The following is a 14,456-nucleotide window of genomic DNA, read 5'->3' as shown; positions in this document are numbered from 1 at the left end:
TTTTTCTTTTTTTCATAAGAAGAAACCTAGATTTTCAACAGAAGTAAATAATGAAAAATAAAGAATAAAGAATCTTTCAGTCCACATGCTTTGAGAAGTAAAGTTCTGATTGGGATTCAGTTACTTTTTCAGCGTTTAAAATGCCCCCGGGTATTTAGGCCCTCTCTTCTTTGTGACAACCCCTGGGATATTGGTACACTGCTATTTTGACCCCTAGTCCCTCTTTTCTCAAGCCATATCCAATTCCTGAATCCAATTTAAGCAAAAATAAGAAAAAATGAACATAATTTGACATCATCATCATCATCATCATCATCATCATCATTATTATTATTATTATTATTGTTGTTGTTGTTGTTGTTGTTGTTATTATTATTATTATTACTCAGTCAACTGAACACTGAAATTGACTGGCACTAATGGTTGACACGGGTTGCTGCCAGCATCCTAGGTATCAACCAGGTATCTCCTTAAAATGTAAGATGTTCCGAGTAGCACAGTTTTTTATTATTATTATTATTATTATTATTATTATTATTATTATTATTATTATTATTATTATTATTATTATTATTAACAACAACCTTTGGGGAGATCTGACACAACTTGGACCAGTCACCAAGCAACTGGCTGAAAGCAAAGGACCCTTGTGAAAATTGTGTTGGAATGCCTTCATTTTTTAGTAATTTACAACACAGTGGAGGAAAGGCAGGCTTCTTGAACTCAGTCAAGGAGGTCCTTTGACTGAGTACCGAGAGGCCTGGATAGCTAATCACAGCTCATCTTATGTCAACACGGTTCCTTCTCCTCTTGAATTTACACTTCCGAGAATCACTGAAAAGCAGCAGGCTTTTCCAGCTTTATTTAGGCATCCTTCTCTATCATTCAGCCATGCTAAGACAGAACGCTTCCTGAAAGATGACAATGCTGATGGGGTTGAATCCAAGACCAGAATCTGAAGAAAATACATTTGCGTTACCAGTCGCGAGTGGGTACCAGATCATAATTAGAAGGAATCGTGTGCATACTTAGTGCACATTGTGGCTGGTGTTGAATTTAGTTGTCAAGTTTAGGTTGCCCGGAAACTTTTGTCCTCTTAGTGTTGCATGGAAACACATGCATGTTCTACACACACCCTTCAGATGCAAAAACATATGAAGAACAGTTGCAGGAAATGGATATGTCTAGTTTAATGAAAAGGACTAGGGGTGACATGATAGCAGTCTTCCAATATCCCAAGGGTTGCCCCAAAGAAGAGGGAGTCAAGCTATTCTCCAAAGCAGCTGAAGGCAGGACAAGAAGCAATGGATGGAAACTAGTCAAGGAGAGAAGCAGCCTAGAACTAAGGAGAAATTTCCTGACAGTTAGAACAATTAACCAGTGGAACAACCTGCCTCCAGAGGTTGTGGGTGCTCCAACACTACGGTTTTTAAGGAGACACTGGACAACCATTTGTCTGAAATAATATAGGATTTCCTGGCTGAGCAGGGGGTTGGGCTAGAAGACCTCCAAGGTCCCTTCCAACTCTTTTATTTTGTAATTGTGTTGGATAGTTAAATTGTCTCTGGATGCAAAACCAAGCTGAAGTTTTACAGATGTTTCATTCTAATTTTTCAAGGGGGCCATCTGAAATGATTGTTGGGGGCAATAAGCTGACTTATTGTTGGGGGCAATAAGCTGACTTTGTAATAATGCCGCTTGGGGTGTGCGTGTGAAAGCCCTAATAAGCAGGCATATTCATAGAATGAAGGCTACTGCTAAGCTTGTAAGCCGCCCTGAGTCTTCGGAGAAGGGCGGGATATAAATGGAATTAAAATAAAAAATAAATAAATAAATAAATAAATGAGAAAAAAGATGAATCCACAACTAGACAAATAGCTTTGGGGACAGAAATGTTTGATGGTCAGTGATGTGAATCTGGTTTCTTAATGGTCACAATTAGATCAGTGCAGTAGGAGATTTTACACATTGCCTAAGTCATAATGTGTTTTAGTTTTGCCTTAGTGCAGTACATTGTGTGAACCCAGCAGATGAAGTTTGCAAAAAAAAATTTATCTAGAGTCAGACTTGATTGGTAATTGAATGGAGGTTATCAGAAGGTTTTAGTACTTTAGGCTACTATAAGACTTTGAAAAGGAAGCGCTCAAAAGACAGACTGGACACTAGGAGATCATAAGTTCTAGTCCTGCCTTAGGCATGAAAGCTAGCAGGTTTGGGCCAGTCACTTTCTCTCAGACCAACCCACCACACAAGGTTGTTGCTGTAGGGAAACTGCCTTGTTCACTGCCTTGAGTTATTTATAAAAATAATATAGGAGGGATAAACAAACAAACCGAGGGACGCGGTGGCTCAGTGGGTTAGGATGCTGAGCTTGTCGATCAGAAGGTCAGCAGTTTGGTGGGTCGAATCCCGAGTGCCGCGTAGCAGAGTGAGCACCTGCTACTCATCCCAGCTTCTGCCAACCTAGCAGTTCGAAAGCACGTAAAAATGCAAGTAGAAAAATAGGGACCACTACGGTGGGAAGGTAACAGCGTTCCGTGCGCCTTTGGCGTCTAGTCATGCCGCCCACATGACCACGGAGATGTCCTCGGACAAGCGCTGGCTCTTTGGCTTTGAAACGGAGATGAGCACCGGCCCCTAGAGTCAGAAACGACTAGCACGCATGTGCGGGGGAAACTTTACCTTTACCTTTAAACAAACAAACAAACAAACAAAATCCCTAGTGGAGTAGTGTTTAAAATGCAGCATTGCAGGCAAATTCTACCCACAGCCTGAAGTCTAATCCTCAGGTCTAATCCTGAAAGAACTCAAGGTTGACTCAGATTTCCATTCTTCCGGTGTTTGGTAAAACGAGGGCCCAGATTGTTGGGGGCAATATGCAACCTGCAAATAATGCTTACCTGATTGTAAACCGCCCACGGAGTGTTCTAAAGTGCTATGGGGTGGCGGTATAAGCCTAAAAGCTATTGCTGTTGCTCTAAAGACAGCTGGCGAAGCAACTGTAAAAGATCTGCCGGGAGAAGTTTTTGATTTCTTAGACAAAAACCTCTTTCGACAGGTAGCAAACCTCAGCCTCTGTTGACATGCAGGCAAAGGGAGAGAACGAAATGACGATGTCGTGAAAACAGTGGCCTGCAATTACTCAGCGGGAGCTTAACAAAGGCAAACAAACAAGCAAGCTGATCCGTGTCCCAAACATTGGCGTATTTTTGTTTCCTTCCTGCAGCTGACAAGCACAGCTATCCTGCGAATTCATCCTTTAATCTGTTCTGAATAATTGTATGCATTTTCATGCACTTATGGGCAAAAGCCTTTCCAGCAGAGCCATCTGTAAACCTTTGCCCGGACGTATTCCTTGCAGGCTTTTTGGCTACAGGAAATCAGGGTAAGAAGAATAAAGCTGTTCCCTTATGGTAACATGGGTGCTTGCGTCAGTGACTGTAGTACTGAAGAGATTGGGTTTGATTTAATGGGCATGGGTGATATAATGGAAGAGATATTAATCTGCCATGTCTCCAAAGGCCAATGGTGCTATAAGGACAGAATAACAGAAGAGTTGGAAGGGACCTTGGAGGTCATCTAGTCCAACCCCTTGCTCAGGCAAGAAACCCTATGCCATTTCAGACAAATGGTTGTCCAATCTCTTCTTAAAAATTTGCAGTGTTGGAGCAAATGACTTCTGGAGGCAAGCCATTCCACCGATAAATCATTCTGTCAGGAATTTCTAGGTTGATTCTCTCCTTAATTAGTTTCCATCCATTGCTTCATGTAATGCCTTCAGATGCTTTGGAGAATAGCTTGACTCCCTCTTCTTTGTGGTGACCCCTCAAATGTTGGAACACTGCTAACATGTCACCCCTGGTGCTTCTCTTCATTAATCCAAATATAACACAAGTCCTGCAATCGTTCTTCGTATGTTTTACCCTCCAGTCCCGTAATCATCTTTGTGGCTCTTCTCTGCGCTCTTCCTAGAGTCTCAAAATCTTTTTTATATCGTGGCGCGCACACTCCCAGATTGGGATTAGGGTTACTCATTCACTACATTCACAGCCCTGATCCACAGCTAGAAAATAATTAGAGATACACTCAAATCGCTTTCAACCGAACACTGAGGCACAAGAGGCTCTTTGGAATACATGGAGATGCAGTGAATTTAAAGTAGCAGCAAAACTTTATTGCTTACAGTGTACATTTGCTCTTTCTCACATGAACCACAGCAAACCCTCATCCACACTTAGCGACGTCCTCAGCTAGGCTGGCAGGCACTAGCCAGAAGCTGTCAAGTCTGGATCCAAAGAAAATCCAGAGTGGATGGACTTCAGGGCTCCTTTTATCCCCCCAAATTCTTGCTTTGCTGATTCACAAGACCTGCACCTATTCTTGCCTTGTGGATTTACAAGACTGGCAGCTGTTGAATGGGATTTGGGCAGGAGAGTTTCCCATGTGCTTAGGTCCGACCTCTTTTGTGTGGTTCAGATAACATCTTTTCTTCCTTTCCTTAATGCAGGGGTGTCGAACTCAATTTCATTGAGGGCCGCATCAGCATTGCGGTTGCCCTCAGGGTGGTGGGTGGGTAGGGCCAGGGTGGGCGTGGCCTACTGGGTGGGCATGGCTAGAGTGTGTATGGCCTACTGGGTGGGCATGGCCAGCTCTACATTGTTCGCATCAAGGGTGCCTATGGGGGCCTGGGCAGGAGAGGGTCTCTGGCAGAAGGAGGGTCTCTGGGCCAGGGCCAAGGCAGTGGGGGCCGTTCCCTCCATTTCCAGGATGGCTTCGCGGGCCACATGAAACCACTTCGTGGGCCGGATCTGGCCCCCGGGCCTTGTGTTTGACATGTCTGCCTTAATGATTAGTTCCTTCTCAACTATCTTCAGTAGACAAGGTACCTGGCTTTTCTCCACCTTGCTTAGGTATCTCCTTCATCTTTAGCTATGACAGCTTCAGCCTAGTCATGCATTGCCAGCTGTAATTCATTGGGACATATGCTTAATACCTCGGTTATATGCAACTGTAGATTTATAGATGGCGTTTATGTTCAAGGATGTTGCCTTTAAGAAGAAATGTGTCAAAGAATGCGGAAGGATGAAAATAACCCAAAGCATGTATAATCCCTTGCAGACATCGTGTGTCAGCTACACAGGATAAGTGAATCATGCAGCTTGCTTGGTGTCCCTTTCAGAGGTACTTTTTAGTCAGAGATATTCAGGGAGCACCTGGCCATGACGAAGTCTTCAGAACTAGATCAGTTACAACCTTGCCAGAACTAAATTATTAAACAAGTATTATAGAACCATGTAGCAGAGTGAGCGCCTGTTACTCGTCCCAGCTTCTGCCAACCTAGCAGTTCAAAAGCATGTAAAAATGCAAGTAGAAAAATAGGGACCACTCCAGTGGGAAGGTAACAGCATTCCGTGCGCCTTTGGCGTCTAGTCATGCCGGCCACATGACCACGGAGACGTCCTCGGACAAGCGCTGGCTCTTCGGCTTTGAAACGGAGATGAGCACCGGCCCCTAGAGTCGGAAACGACTAGCATGCATGTGTGGGGGGACCTTTACCTTTACCTTCATAGAACCATGTAGAACAAAATGCATCGTCGGACAAGAGCCAGCATGGATTTGTTAACAATTAGTCGTGTCTCCAATCTGATCTCTTCTTGACTTGTATAGTTGACCATGGGAATGTGATAAATATAATATAGGTCCCTTGGAGATCTTCTAGTCCAAGCCTCTGCTCAAGCAGGAGACCTTATTATACCATTTCAGATGAATGTTTGTCCAATCTCTTCTTAAAAACCTCCAGTGTTGGAGCCCCCACAATTTGGGAAGGCAAGCTGTTCCACTGATAATTAATTTCTCCTTAGTTCTAGGTTGGAGCTCTCCTTTATTAGTTTCCATCCGTTGCTTCATGTTCTGCCTTGAAGTGCTTTGGAGAACAGGATGACCCCCTCAACTTTGTAAGAGCCCCTCAGAACAGTGCTATCATGTCACCCCCAGTCCTTCTTTTCATTAGACAAGACATATCCAATTCCTGTCACCTTTCTTTGTATCTTTTAGCCTCCAGCCCCCTAATCATTTTTGGTGCTCTTCTCTGGACTCTTTCTAGAGTCTCAACATCTTTTTTACATCGTGGTGACCAAAACTGGAGGCAGCATTCCAAGTGTGGCCTTACCAAGTTGAGAAGGACAAATAAAACAATGAAAGCACAAGAACTTTGTAAAGAGCAAAGCCATTGTCTCTGTCTGTCAAGATCCTATCCAAGGTGGGCATGTTTGTCCCATCAACTAAACAGGACAATCTTTCTGAGATGTGTGCCTTTTCTATACCGATTCTGAATTCTGAGATATCATTTCTCTCAAGTTCTATATTTCATCTCCTCTTCCCCCCCCCCAGATCACTATGGCCCTGATCTTAAAATTCTATAACAAAGCTTTAAAAGGATAGGGTGTTTTTTTTAAAGAGAAAAGAGACCAAGGTGATTTGTGATCCTGCTTGCCTTATGGGGTGGCAATTTTTCTGAGTGTATTTAAAACTAATATAAACAAAATTTAGAGAAACAGAAAAAGTAGGGGGGCGGGAGGAAGAAAATGTGGGTGGTTTCCCATCCTCTCCATATCCAGACAGGTTCCAAGGATCATGAATACTTTCATATGCTGCCATATTGTTGGCTGAGAAACTGGATGATTTGAAAGGATTGTTAGACTGAATGAGGCAACAAGAGTGGACCTCCAAATTAATGTATCAAAAAACAAGGTAGTTCTGTTTGACGGAAAAATCAGAGCGAGCAATTGCAAGGTATACACTGTAAAAGTGCAGGTAATGAATTTGTATTTTTGTTGTTAGTTGCGAAGTCGTGTCCGACCCATCGCAACCCTATGGACAATGTTCCTCCAGGCCTTCCTGTCCTCTACCATCTTCTGGAGTCCATCTAGGCTCACGCCTACTGCTTCAGTGACTCCATCCAGCCACCTCATTCTGTCGTCCCCTTCTTCTATTGCCCTCAATCTTTCCCAGCATTAGGCTCTTCTCCAGTGAGTCCTTCCTTCTCATTAGGTGGCCAAAGTATTTGAGTTTTAGCTTCAGGATCTGGCCTTCTAAAGAGCAGTCAGGATTGATCTCCTCTAGGACTGACCGGTTTGATCGCCTTGCAGTCCAAGGAACTCGCAGGAGTCTTCTCCAGCACCATAGTTCAAAGGCTTCAATTCTTTGGCGCTCATCCTTTCTTATGGTCCAGCTTTACCTTGGTAAAAAGATGAGATTAAGATAGAAAAATCAAACCCAACTAAGATATTTCAAGGTAGGCAGGTGCTAGTAAAAAGGCAGTGGCTGCCATGTTTTCATGAATGAATGTTTTGTCAGAAGACATAAAAATGGCCAGGTATAAAAAAAAATGTGCTTTTGCCCACTTTGATATATGGAAGTGTGGATTAGACCTGCCAAGAGAAACATAGAAGGAAGCTGAATGCAGTGGATATGGGATACTTAAATAAATTCTTTGGCAAAAGAAAGATAGGTAAAAGTAAAGGTAAAGGTAAAGTTTCCCCCGCACATGTGTGCTAGTTGTTTCCGAGTCTAGGGGCCGGTGCTCATCTCCGTTTCAAAGCCAAAGAGCCAGCGCTTGTCCGAGGACGTCTCCGTGGTAATGTGGCCGGCATGACTAGACACCAAAGGTGCACGGAATGCTGTTACCTTCCCACCGTAGTGGTCCCTATTTTTCTACTTGCATTTTTTACATGCTTTTAAACTGCTAGATTGGCAGAAGGTCACTCTGTTACGCGGCACTCGGGATTCGACCCGCCAAACTGCCGACCTTCCGATCGACAAGCTCAGCGTCCTAACCCACTGAGCCATCGCGTCCCTTAAAAGAAAGATAAACAGGGTCAAAAGCAAATGGGTGATGAACAAATGTGTATTGAATACAAAAGTGAGTAGTTGGGTGGAAAGAAATACACTGAGGTGGCTTGGTCATATCAAAAGAATGAATGAAGCTTGATTGAAGTAGTTGAAAGGAATGGGAAAAATGAGAATGTCATGGCTGGGTGGACTTGATGAGATTTGAAAATGGGAAAGATAAGGACAAAGGCAATGTATGAAGTAGTGTAGAAGCCAAGGTGATATGCAAAGCCTGAAACATCTGGAGGTGTATATCTGTGATCCTCATTGAATGACCACAGTGAGGACCAGCAGCTAAAGTGAAGGGATTGCTGAGTGGGAAATTATATGCTGTGACAGGGTTTTCCTTTCCCCCACTCCCCAACCCATTATACTCAACCCAACACTGGGGTAATTAGCAAGAAAGGGATTAAGGTTTGCATTAATATTCATTGGAGAGAAAGGGATTAGAAGAGAGTAGGCCAGTACACAATGAGGAATAGACAATAAAAATAAGGTGATGCTGCCAGCAGTGCTGAGCATGTCATGCTTAGTGTATTGTGGGCCTGATGTGCCCATTGTGTGCCTGATTATCTTCTTGTAATCCCTCACTCTTCAATCACTCTATTCTGTTGTGGTGGGTGAAGAAGAAACAAGTAACAGACACAGGAAAGGTTGTCTACAGACATTATTTGTTTGCTTTTCACCTTTCTCTGCCCCCCCCCTTTGTTTAAGTAATCTCTGTGTTCTGCAAGGAGGGGGGAGAGAAATAAGAAATAAGGGGGAAATGTTCATTGTGTCGCTGTATTCTCTTGTAATCTCTTCCTCTTCAATCTCTTTGCTCTGAAAGGCATTGGGGAGGTGGGTGTGTGTGTGGAGAAAAAGCAACCTCAGGCACATGTCAATTTATACCATAATAGCAATTGTACTATAACAGCAATCAAGCGATCAAGGGGATCTTCAAAGGTTGTAAATGCGAGTATTGGTCCTAAACTTGTTTTGCAGCAGTTTTGTAAGTTCAGTCACTGAACAAGGCAGTTGGTAAGCAAGGTCTAGTTGCAGTGCAAGGTCTAGCTTTATTTAGCTGACTTTTATGTTTCTTATCTGAAGTCTTTACTTTTTTTTTGCTTACTTCTAAAAAATGGAACAGCACAATTCAAAACTCTGAAAATAAATAAGGGGAAATTACAAATTATACGTGTTTGGTGCCTTCAAGTCGAGCTTAACTCTAGGCACCAAAGAAGTCCATGCAGTTTTATTGGCCACATTTCCTATTTGCCCTTGCTTTGTCCTGTTACTAAGAGTGAGTGACTAGCCCAAAGATGTCCAACTGGCTTCTGAGCCCAGGACAGGATTAGAATTTACTGCTAATCTCCCTCTTTCTACTCCTGCCCCCTATAACCATTCTATCAAATGTGCTTTTCTGTGTGTTTTATAGCAGCAGTGTCTAAAAAGGCTTAATCTGAAAGACGCTCATCTCTTAAACTAGAAATTGAATGCATAATTAAACAAGATGCACCCATAATTGCACCATACGCACCTATTACTTTTATACAGTATTTATAGCTACACTGCCCTCTATCTTTTAGAACAGGAACAGGATTCCTGTTGTAGATTGCAAGCTGGAAACATTTTAATAGTTGACTTAAAGCTGCTCCTTGAATCCCTCACATTTCTTTTGACGGAGTACATGATGCACACTTAAGCCAGCTGTGCGTGCAATATTCAGAAATGATTCAGAGTTTTATTGCCTGTTCCTTTGAATGAGCACATTACTGTAGATAGTAGTCTACTTCTACTGTGAAAATTACAAATGCACATCCCAAAGGTGCCATGGTAGCATGCCAACAACCCCAACCCCCCCCAAAAAAATATCCATGAAAAATAAAAAGAAACGCTTGCAGATGACTCTAAATGGGCTACATGACAGGGGGTCTGCTTATTTTGAGGGACTGCCTGTCTCCAATAGTATCTGCCCAGCTACTTTGATCAGAGAGGGTTGATGTCGCTCTGGGTTCTTTTGATTAAACAAGGCCAACAATTAGGGAACTCAGAAGTGCACCTTCTCTATCACAGTGTCTCTCCTCTGGAAGGGGAACCCTCCTAAGATCCAGGCGGCTCCTACTGAGAAGGGCCTGAAAGACAGGGCCCTTTGCCCAGGCATTTGGCTTTAATTTATGTTGTGTCACTGTTGCCAGGTTATACCATTTCTTTGCTTCTTGGTCTTCTTTGTTATATTGTTATTGTGATAAAATGTAGTCTGGATTCCGGGGAGGGTGGGAGTGCATTCCAAAGGAGCAAGAGGCAACTCTATTGGTGAGAAACAATACATACATGTGCCTGGAAGAGTCATAAAATGACTTTCTTGGATTTTGGAACCTGACAGTTACATTGTTATTTTTCCTACATTTTATTTTGTGAACTGAAGAAAAAAGAAAAGAAAAGAAAAGAAAAGAAAGATGGAAGGAAGGAAGGAAGGAAGGAAGGAAGGAAGGAAGGAAGGAAGGAAGGAAGGAAGATCATCTAGCAGTTGAGAAATTTCATGACCATTAACTAAAGAACAAATTGAGAATGCAAAACCAAACTACCAATAAGTCAAGACTGCATTTCTCTCCTTTGAGGCAGAGCGAAATCTAACCTGCCCAGTTACCAAATAAATAAATAAATAAATAAATAAATAAATAAATATTGAATTATATATTAACATTTTTCATTTTATTATGTGAGTTATACTTCTACTTTATTGTATTGTATTTATTGTATTTCTATACCGCCCTGAGTCCTTCGGGAGAAGGGCAGTATAGAAATTTAATTATTATTATTATTATTATTATTATTATTATTATTATTATTATTATTATTATTATTATTATTATGATAGCATTTATCCTTATGGTTTTGTACCACCTTTCAGAAAGTTGAACGCTAGTAGTATATCACAAACTGAAGCAGGATAGAAGCATTTATAATAAAATAATCAAAAGCTCGGAACTGAATCCAAACGACGACACTGATAACAGTAATTCCTAATTGTAATTGTTTGATCCATTTGTTGCCCAGCTTCTCATCCTTAAGAGATTTTATGGGTCAGGGGGATATCTGACGAGTTGGAGGGTTTAACATTTTTATTTTATTTTTTATTTTATTTTATTAAATTTATATACCGCCCTATTCCTGTAGGACTCAGGGCGGTTTACAGGGAAAATTAAAAGCATAACATACAAAAATTAAAATCAGTTAAAACAATTAATTAATTCAAGTCCCCGAAATTTAAAACTAAAACCCAATTAAAAATTAAAACCACTCAGTCAATTTTCTGTTATGGAAAAGATCAGTGAGTCAATCTTACGCTTCTTTCTGTCCTCAAGTTCAAATTATTTACTCCATCGGTTTTAAGACAGGTTATCAGTAAGGAATTCCTTGCCATCTCCCTTTCCTTTGCAACCACCTTAACACCCCATTCCAGACAAATACCTGTCCAATCTCTTCTTGGCAAAGTCGAAATGGACTATTCCACGGCTAACTGAAATGAATTGGGTATTTGAAGGCTCGAAAATCCAGCTGTTGAAGTGACTTAGATGACATCTTCATGACTTGACTACTATTCTCATACACTAGAAGGATCACCTTTGAAGGACTACCAGGCATTGATTGTTGACTTGTTACCAAATCCCTGATCATCATTCTAAGTGAATGAGTTGAGAAGCCCTATGTTATCATATAATATCTATGAAGAAAGATATCCACTTCAGAAACCATTATGATACACATTTCTCTACAGGATAGGAAATAACAACAGAGCTCTTATCTCTGGTGGTCCTCCACAATTCTTCTCCTGGAGTCTTCTCCTTGCCTCTGAAGCTGAGTGTTGACATCTGACATCTCCTTGTCACTTGAGATGTTTAAGCAGTTCCATGGAGACCTCAGGGCCTCCTGTATTGTAATTCTGTGCAAAGCTGGAGAGTAATCAGATCCAGCCCAGCTCAGAAGGTGCCCATTAAGTGGCAAATGTGACTTGCATTTTCTCTGGGCAATTAAGAAGAGAGGCTGTGATCCGAAGCTCGGACTAATGCTCCTCTGGAAAACGCTATGCTGAAACTGTTTTATGAATAATGAAAAGAGCTGTAAATAACAGTGCGTTTCTGCCACTAAGTAGCTAATTTGCAAAATGGCTAGCCAACATTATTCAATTTGGCATCAGCAATCCTTTGTCATGAGTAATTGAACAGGTTCCTTTGACTTTGGAAGTCCAAGCAAGTGTAACTACCAACTCAGTAATGCTTCTTTTTTTTCATCCCCATCCTCATCCTTAACTTTCCAAAGTTAATGCTTTTGGGAATGCAGCTGATGATGTGCTTAATTCCACCCTCAGCTCTGCCTGCTCTTCTCCTACAGAAATGGAAATAATTTTTCCAGGAAATTCACACCCTAAGTCCTGTTTCACAAGAATATTGGGCCCAATGAAACAATTCTTTCTTACATACTTTATTGTACCCTATTGCCACCGTAAAGCCAGTTGAAAAATGTTGACAAAGGCCTACTTATTTTTTAAGTTGGCCTAGTCCTCTTCCATCCTCTTAGGATGCATGTTCCTAAGAGGACTTTTTATAATAATATATATTTTGCCCAGTATCAGTCACTGTTAGGCAAGACGATTGCTAAGCCAGGGGAAGTTTAAATTAGGAGTAATGAGTTGGTGGTTGCAGTTGAAATTAAGGATTTATTGAAGAAGAATAAGCTGAGCTATAAACATTCTCCTTTATTGTCTTACAAACTTTGGAGAATACAGTTAACTATGTGTGGGAGAGTTTTGCCAGGAAAGTAGCAGAAATGGCCATTCTTTTCCTCCTCTGCTGTTTTTTTAAAAAATAATTCTCATTATTCCTCCCATATAGCTGCAATTAAATATGCATGTTCATGCTCTCTCAAAAATTCTTCCTAGCCATCGGGAGAATTTGTATGAAAAATTAATTAGGATAGGCTTACTCATGAGAAATGTCTGTTGGATGGATATTCTTGTTTGTAAAGTTGTGCAAAAGTTTCTTCCCTGTATCCTCAGTGCAGCTGCATCTATTCCCAATTAGTAGCTCTGGTTTACTTTTCCCTTTTCCAAATAAACAATTCATCCCATTCTGAACAAAATAAGACCACATAATTTCATAAAGAGTTCCCCCATCTTATACAAAGCATACACACTTATGCAAAAGCAGTGGGCTAATGCCTCCTTAAGTAACACCAGCTGCCTGCAATTAGTGCAGGTTCGCATCCCACCAGGCTCAAGGTTGACTCAGCCTTCCATCCTTCCGAGGTAGGTAAAATGAGGACCCAGATTGTTGGGGGCAATAAGCTGTAATAATGCCGCTGGGGGGGGGGGGGCGAAAGCCCTAATAAGCAGGCATATACATAGAATGAAGGCTATTGCTAAGCACATTGATTGTGCTTAGATTGTAAGCCGCCCTGAGTCTTCAAAGAAGGGCGGGATATAAATGGGATTAAAAAAACAACAAACCAATTACCCTGGGGTTAGGAAAGATGGAAGGCAAAAGGAGAAGGGGATGACAGAGGATGTGATGGTTAGATATTGTCATTGACGCAATGAACATGAATTTGGACAAACTCTGGGAGATAGTGGAGAAGGAAGCCTGATATGCTATGGTCCATGGAGTTGTGAAGAGTCAGACACAACTTAGGCACTGAACAACAACAATAACAGTAGCACTAATGGCTTAAGTCTCTGGCTACTAGTTAAAAGTCTGGATATAGCAAACTCTCATGTTGCAATAAAGTCAATGCCATCTGCAACTCAGCAGGCTTGTGATGTATCCTTTGATTGGCCAGGAACCCTAAATTCTGTGAAAAGTAGCCCCACATTTATAATATCAAGATAAAAAAATAGCCTTACTTTCCAGCCAAGATTTTTCCTTCTCTGTTCCTTTTACTGACAGCTCAAATTAATTTTCCCCTAAAGATCTGAGTCTTCTGCCCAGTTTCAAAGATGAGTTGATGAAAGATAGGGTTCCAGGACCGATTTCAAATTAAATGTAGCGTTTCAAATTAAATGTAACCACCCTTCTCAAGATCACTATCAAATCTATTGTTGACTACTGTAACAGTTATCTCTCTGATAAGCAATCACATTTAATGGTATTTTAAATATCTCAGCTTATGTATATTTTTATTTGTCCTGTATATATAAAGCGACCTTCAAGCTGAACTTGAAATCTGGTGACTTACATAGATGTAACACACATTTTACTTGGCAGCTATTGGACGGTGATTTAACACTGCCATAATCCAGGATCATGTTTTGACTTCCACAAATGTGGGATTTCCTGGTGGCGTCTCATACTTGTACTAAGCACCTCTGATCCCGTTTAGCTTGTTGAGATCAGACAAGGTCACATAAAGTGAGTACTTATTGGAGTACTGCACATGCAAAAATAAATGTAAGGATAACAATCTTCAGACATTACTGTGAGAGCAATAAATCAAATGTCCTCTTTGTAAGTGAGAAAGCGATGCTAAGTCTCCAAGTTTCCACCCATAACTTTTCTTCACCTCAGATCACCTGGCTTGTAGACTGAAGT

General features: G+C 41.3%; 1 protein-coding gene across 1 annotated transcript in view; it reads left to right on the top strand.

Moving 5' to 3' along the window:
* Nucleotides 1-14,456, top strand: part of GRM5 (glutamate metabotropic receptor 5) — a gene marked incomplete at both ends in the record, with an annotated part of 252,987 nt that overhangs the window by 75,503 nt on the left and 163,028 nt on the right. The window lies entirely within an intron of this gene.

This window comes from Vipera ursinii (assembly GCF_947247035.1).
Source record: "Vipera ursinii genome assembly, chromosome: 4".
Taxonomy (NCBI): domain Eukaryota; kingdom Metazoa; phylum Chordata; class Lepidosauria; order Squamata; family Viperidae; genus Vipera; species Vipera ursinii.
This window is presented reverse-complemented; position numbering and strand designations above follow the sequence as displayed.